This window comes from Crocodylus porosus, unplaced genomic scaffold, assembly GCF_001723895.1.
Source record: "Crocodylus porosus isolate Cpor-Errol unplaced genomic scaffold, CroPor_comp1, whole genome shotgun sequence".
Taxonomy (NCBI): domain Eukaryota; kingdom Metazoa; phylum Chordata; order Crocodylia; family Crocodylidae; genus Crocodylus; species Crocodylus porosus.
The window spans coordinates 23,484,903-23,492,886 of record NW_017728912.1 but is presented as its reverse complement, the minus strand read 5'-3'; positions in this window follow the sequence as shown (position 1 = coordinate 23,492,886).

Sequence of the window (7,984 nt, the reverse complement as noted above, 5' to 3'; positions counted from 1 at the left end):
TTCCCCCCCACTCCCTTGTCAGGCAGCCCTCACTGCTCCAGCTAGGCAGTAGAGGGGCAAGGATAGCGCTGCTTTCTGGAGCAGACAGCACAGCCCAGGCTGCAAAATGCTGGGATTTTGGGGGACTCTGATTTAACTTAAAACAGGAAGGGATCTGGGACAGAAGGTCCATAAACCAGTTTGGCCCAAATCAGTTAAGTCTGATATTACATTCAACCAGGTTTATTTTAAACCAGTTTCAGCTATTTTTAAACTGGTTTATGTGCACTGTTCTGTTACAGCTTTAAACCAGTTTCTGATGACTTAAACCGGTTTATGTGTAACTTGTGTCCCTAGCCTAAAGGTCTTAGAGAACACCAGGCATTATTGTACTCTAGACCCACTGAATTATAGAGATTCAAGGGTTTAAGACCCCAGATTTAGCCTGTTTGAAGAGTATGTTGGTATCCAGTGGATCAAAGATATGGTATTCAAATTAGGTATTCAAAATATCAATTTCTGTAAAAAGTACATTACCTATGAAAAGAATATCCAAGCTCCCTTTTGTTAGGCTCTACAAAAGGTATTTTTCTACCCATGCATGGCAGCTCTAGAACACATCCTGCTTTCAAAGCAATGAAGAGATCATAGAAATAATGCTGATACACCAATAGAGGACACAGGAAGAGACTTGTTTGAACATAGCCCTTGTACATAGCTCATTCGTGCAAGACTGATTGCTTCCCCCCCCACCCCCAGGCTCAGTAAAATGACCTGAAAGTAGGTGCAGCATCTGAAGGTACGGATACTTAGTACGTTTGCACCTGTGCATTTTGTCTTTGCAACAGTAAAAATGGGGACTGGACAAATGAGTTACAGACCTCAATGTGTCCTAGAGTCCTTCCACTCTGGGATAAAGTCACCCCTCAAAAGTGAGGACTAACAACACATTGGTGTGCAGCGCTAGACAGTCTCAGCAGGGCTAGTGGATTTCATTCCAGGCCAGCTCTTTTCCTCAATGTGAAGAAGCTGTTGCTGGCTTGCCTGCCACCTCATGGCAAGTTGTCATAATAGTAACTCCTGTGGACATGTATCTGATGAGAGTTAGTCCTCTGTCTGCTCCAGACACCAGTATAACTTACACATATGCAAATATATCATGGGTCTGCATCCTGCCAAAAAAGGGTCTGAATACATGCGACTCATTGCAAGTCTATTTGCATCCTCACTCCCATGAGAAATATGGTCCTATGGGCCATCCTCCCCCTTATGCTGTGTGCTTATGACAGACCTGGGTATACGTAAAACTTCATATTTGCCCATCCTTGCCAATGTAGCAATATTTTCTTTCATCCCTTTTTAGGGTAAAGCAAGCTAAGCTTTTAACAGCTTTGCTCAGATTCTCAGCTCTCCACTCTGCCTCTGCCTTGCTGGCTCACTGCCCTCACAATGCAGAGCCTGATTGGGAAAGGGATGGGATTGAATACATAAGGATGGGAGCCAGCCAGTGCTCTAGGATGGTGCTCTTTTATAGAATGGCTGCTCATTAATTACAGCAGAGGTAAGGGCTTTGCAGCCTGCCCTACTGCAGAGAAAGTTAGAGATGCAGTAGGGTTGGTCTGTGGAAGGAGGCAAAAAAGATCCTTGTCTGCTGTTCTTATAATAATAATTGTCCTCCTGTGATGCCATGTGAAACGGTAGCAGGTTTTCAAGCACAGTTATAGGCAGCAGCAACCCAGAACACATGCAGTTCATGAGCTGGTAATGTGCAGTTTTGCCTGTGCTCTTCCTCCACCTCCCGAGAACCCCCATCTACCTGCCCTTGATCATAAGGAGCCAGTCCAGGCCCCTTACCCTGTTGATATCTGAGAACACCCTTGGGATTGTGGGCTTGATTGTGTCCTCCTGCTTATTTTGGTGCAAGAAGCCTCTTTGCTTAGAAGCTAGGCACAGTAGCTCTGCTGCAAGCCCTGACCTCTGCCGTAGTAAATGGAGAGGGCCCCAGGTAAGACTGGAGGAAAATGTGAAAGGTGCTCTGTTAAAAGTGTACATAACAGCAGCCATGCTTGGGAGGAGATCCCTGCTAAAGGACGGAGCCTCTGTAGTGGACCCCAGCCTCTCATTTTCCTCTGGATACATAGGCACACACTGTCCTGAGGCCAATGGCACACAGGAGAGGTAGGGCATAGGAGAGGACAGATCATCTCAACCATGCTGACCATTTAATCATATTCAGCTTAAAGAGAAGCAAGAGCATCTCAAGATGTTGAGGCTCATGGTGTGACTTAGTCACAAGACAGTAAGAAACCCCAGCAGGGGGCAGATTTGACAGCAAGGCAATCTTAGGGAAACCTGAAATTACAGCAGGCCCTAGTTCCTCTGCTGGAATAAACCAACCAGTTGCATTCACTTCAGCAAAGCCATGGAACAGGCTACCCAGACAGGTTGTAGTTTCTCCATCCTGAGAGGTTTTTCAAGACCCAGGTAAACAAAGCCTTGGCTGGGATGATGTAGCTGGGGATGGTCCTGCCATGAGCAGGGCGTTAGACTAGATCAGCATTTCTCAACCCATGAAGTCACAACCCAAGAGTGGGTCATAAGAATATGAAAGGGTCACAGACAAAGTTTAAAAATGGATTCTCCTTTAAAGGGGAAAAACCTCAGAAACTATTTTTTTTCCCTTGCAGGCTGGCAGAGTTCCAGCCTGCAAGGGGCTGCTTGAGGCCCCCCTGCCCCACACACTGGGGGGCTGGGGGCTTTGGGTTGGGAGTGAAGAGGACTGGCCATCAATTTTTACAAATGGTCCTGGTACAAAAAGGGTTGAACACCACCGGACTAGATGACCACCTGAAGTCCCTTCCAACCCTCATTATCTATGATGCTGTGTACAGCTGCAGCAGATTTGACAGAGGTGTTGAATGTGATAAACCCATGTAGTTCTCAGCTGCCAGTATCTTTGCATTACTTCAGCTTGACCAGACTGCGTAAGCAAGAGCAAAATGGTGACCACCGCTTCTTTAATCCAGACCAATACTGTATTGCAGGCCCAGGTGCTCCAATAGGGCCATTAAAAACTGCAGTAAGTTGAGTGCTGCTTTTTCCTTTCATTACTTCTCCAAAGCATGATGTCACAGCAGCTACTGTGTGCAGCAAGGGCTCTAGCAAAGCCTAGAACAGGCGGATGGTTCTCCTTCCTAGGCAAGGGCTTGGCAGCTGCCCTGAGCCACAACCCTTACGACAATATCTCTGCCCCTTTAACAGAGCCTGGGGTTAGGATTGTGCCCCACAATCCTAGCCTAAACTCAGCTCCTTATTTAAGGCCATGTACTTGATACATCATATTATTTTACATTTTTATTAGTAAATATACATTGGTGATGAAATTCCATCTCTGTCGTGTTTTGAATTCACTGTGGACAACCTGGAATTGTGTAGAGATCAGATTTGAAAAAAGTAACCAGGAACTGTGAATAAGGATCCAACTTCACCCTCATTTTGAGGCCCTGGTTCTGGAGGAGCAGCATTGCCAGGCCTTAAATATGAAATTATGGTACTGGAAGTTCAAAAATCATCGGATTTGCTGAAAAACGATGTACACTTAAAAAGCATGCATATAAACATGCAAATAAATCTTATTATTTACTTTATATTGCTGTCTATAAGTCACCAGTGAGTGAGTGAGAAGTGGGTCATCAAAGTTGAAGCATTTCTTTATTTTGTGGCAAGCTGTCCTAAGAAAGTGCTGACCGCAAGCCCAAAAGTGCCACCAGCACTTCTCTCAAGAGGTGCACGTGCACCCACATGCACCCCCTATGCATCACCAATGGCCATGTCAATTTACAGTAGCTGGAAACATGGCCCAGACTACATGGGCTGGCTCACAATCTCTGCCCTTGTTGTCCATCAGGTATTGCTGACTTCAGTGGAGCTCTACTAAGTTATAGTATCTTAGCAGGTGCGTTGCTTATGCAAAGGGTCTAAAGCTCTGACTCTACCGTCATCTCTTGAAAAGGTAACTCATTAAGTGAAGTATCTTCATTGCCCCACAAGTAAACAAAACTTGTTTTATGGTTCTGGGCTGTTGATGTCTCTATAGAAATGAGTCTTTGTTGTTTTTGCAACTAGAACCAAAGATCTATGGACGTCATGTAATCCTGGCCAGATTTTCAAATGTACCCCTTTTTCACTGGCCTCTTCAAATAAGTGCTTACCTGGGAAAGGAGCTTTTTTGTTGTATTTTGTTTTGTGTTTTTAATCCAGCTCCAGCTGTGGTTGCTGAGCGTTTTTGCAAACGTGCCTTATAATTTGGAATTACCCCAAAATATGGAGTTATTGGCAGACTGCTAGTTACCAGAAACATCAAGCGCTGACATTTAGCCTGACATTTCTCCTGACACAGAAGCTAGTGTCACGAGAAGACAATGATGCAGGATACACAGACGCCTGCATTTGAAAAATGGTTGAGTCTGATGGAGGGCAATGGGCCAGAGACAAAACCATTTACTATCCATACTGGTGTCAAGCAAGGATGCATCAATACCCCAACCTTTTTCTCCATCTGTCTTGCTGTGATTTTGATTCTCATCCATGACTGCCTTCCTCCCAGAATTGGGGTTGAGTATCAAATGGATGGTCAGCTTTTCAACCTGGGCACCTTCACAGCAAAACAAAAGTTACCAAAACTGGCATCACTGACCTTCAGTACACTGACGACTGTCTTATCCTTGTGCACACTGAGACCAATCTACAGTCTATGCTTGACCTTTTTTTAGGTGCCTATCATAGCCTGGGACTCTTCCTTAATATTGGGAAGACAAAGGTGCTCCATCAGTCTGCCCCAGTACAACCTACCCCTCTGCCCCCACATATTACCATTGGTGGAGAACCCCTGGAAAACACAAAGCATTTCCCATACCTTGGCAGCCACTTTTCCCAGTCAGTCAGTCTTGATGTAGAAATCAAACATGGGACTTGCTGCGCCAGTGCATCCTTCAGAAAACTGTTCTGCCGTGTCTTTACCAACTGAGATCTGCAGATGGAAACTAAGATCCTGGTCTACAATGCAGTGGTTATTCCAACACTCCTGTATGGGTGTGAGATGTGGGTGACATATTGAAGCCATCTTAAATGCCTGGAATGGTTTCACCAGCATTGCCACATGAAGATCATTTGCATTAGATGGGAACACCACTGCCCCAATGCCATCATCGTCTCTGCAGCTAACATAACCAGCACTGAAGCAAAGATGATGAACCACCAACTCTGCTAAGCTGGTCACTGTGTACGAATGGCTGACACTCATCTTTCAAAGCAAGTCCTCTTCTCTCAACGCAAGTCCTCTTCTCACAAGAGGACCTGTGGAGGAGAGGAAGCGCTACAAGAACACCCTGAATGCATACCTTAAGAAGGGCAGCATCAGAGGCAGATTAAGGATTTTTGGGGCCCTGGGCAAGGGGAAAATGGGAGGCACCTTCCCACCCACATGGGAGCTCTCTGGGCTGACCCGGCCCCTCCCTACAGTGCTGGGCATGCGTGCACACACACACACACAGAGGCAGACACACGCACATCCAGACACACACTTTTCCCACCCAGGACCTCCTCCTTCCTGCCTCCCCCACTCTTGATCACTCTGAGGATGCCACCCCCCACCCCACCCTGCCACAAGCTGCCTGTGGCTCTGTCTAGTTCCCTGCTTGGCCCCTATTATGCTTACCTGCAGGGAGCTGCTTCCCAGCTGTGTCCTATGCGGCCACAGGAGCTCTATAATGTGTCTTTGCGGGTGGGTGGTGGCGCTGGGAGGGGTGGCTACAGGGGCTAAGGTGAATTTGGGCTGGGCTATCTCCTGGTGTGTTCCCCACCCCGAGCACGGTGCAGCACTCCCAGCCCTACCCCACCCCACTGGTGGTGGGGCCCCGCTTTGCTCAGGGAAGCAAACGCAAAAGCTGTGGTTTTAAACTTGGCACCATTTTTGTCTCCCTGCCAGGAGACGAAAACAGTGCCAAGTTTAAACCTGCGGTTTTCACTTCCCAGCTGATGAGGATCTTGGAGTCCTTGATTGGTAGTGGCCCCTGGGCCTGGGCCCAGCTGGTCTGTCCATTAATCCACCTATAGGCAACATCAACCTTACAGACTGGGAAGTGCTGGCTGGTAACAGATCTCAGTGGTGCTGCACCATACATCAAGCTACAGCCCATTTTGAAGAGAACCGTCTTGCTCAGGAAGCCGAGAAATGGCAAAGGAGGAAAGTGCACAACAACCTGGTTAAAAAACATGTGCCCCCCTGCCCTGAAGGCACCACTTGTCATATTTGCAGAAAAACTTGCAGAGCATGGATTGGACTCTTGAGCCATCTTAAAACTCACCAATAATCCCCATCCCAACACCAGCAGACATCATCCTCATATTGAGGGATAGCTGAAGAAATTGAATATGACCCAACAGTGTGCTCTTGTTGCAAAAAAAGCCAACAGCATACTGTGTTGTATTAGCAGGAATGTCTCTTGCAAATCAAGAGAAGTAATTCTTTCTCTGTATTCAGTCTGGTGACACCTCACCTGGAGTACTGTGCCTGGTTTGGGGCTCCATGCTTCAACAAAGATCTAGACAGATTGGAAAGAGGTCAGCAGAGGGCATCAAAAATGATTAGAGGCCTGGGAAGCATGATTTAGGGGAGGATTTGATAACAGTCTTCAAATACCTGAAGGGTGATTATAAAGAGGATAGGAATGGATGTTTGTCCTGGGGGCCAGGACTAGGAGCAAAGGCATTAAGTTTCAGCAGGGGAAATTTAGGTTGGAGATTAAGAAGAACTTTCTAACTGTGAAGGTGGTCAGAAATTGGAGGAGGCGATCTAGAGACCCGAATCCTGGTTTTGGGGGAACAGACCAAATTAGAAGGCCTGGAAAGCTACGTGGATGTGTGACCACAGAGAGAGACCAACCAGAGATAGCCACAGATGAAGAGTTATTAAGAGTCATGAGGAGGGAAGGAGAATACAAAAGCAGAAACTTAAGAGTAACATAAGGTTCCTCCCTGTCCTTATCCTCAACCCACTCTCCTTTCTCGTCCGTCTGTATCCCTTCTTGTCCTCTGCCCGGGTCCCTCCCTATCACTCCTAGTTGTCCCACCCCGGGTCCTTCCTTCTTCCTCCTCATCCCATTCCCCGGAAGGGTCCCCGAGACCACCATGAACAGAGGGCACATGACCAGACCATCTCATCCACCCGACTTGAGGGTGGGGGTGGGCCTTGGTATCCCACCCCCAGACTGCTGACATGTTGACTCCTAAGAGAGAGCCTCAGAGTGAAGACTGCATCTGAGCCAGATGTACTTTTCCTCTGATGACAGCCCTAGAATTTGGTAGATATATAGAATTGCTTGATTGTTTGTATTGCTTCTTTTCTGTTATCACCGTGTTTCAATAAATTTGCCTATTATTGAATGGAGAGGCTGTGGTTGGTATGAGGGTGGGGTCCCCCCACCCCTGGCACAAAGTCTCTTGGTCCTAAATCCAGAGCCAACAGTGGCTGGACTAAATGGCTAGTGCAGTGACCTGTAACAGTGCCAAGCAGACATGTCTATTTTGTTTCATTAATGATATGGTCCTACCCAGGGCAGTGCTGTGTGCTTGAGGAATCCATACTTGAGCAAGGTAAATTTACTATGTAGACAGTCTTAGTCTCCTGTCCATCTTGAGGAGGCTGATTATGCAAAATAAACATAAATATTAAGACCAGTGGTGGCTACCATGCTCATCCAGTCTGGCTTCCTGAAGAATAAAGGCCGTGGAAACTTACCCAGCAATTCCAGCATGGAGGCTAGCCTGAAGTTAAGTCAGAGCAGGCATTTTACTTTAAGTAATGAGGAATCTGCCTCACTCTGTAGGGCATGTAATAGGAACGATGTCTATCATGGATACTTTATCAAAAATAAACTGCAGACCTTAGTAGTTTTGTTAAGCTACACAGAGCTGCCTCAACCCAATAGAAGAAGTAGAATGAATA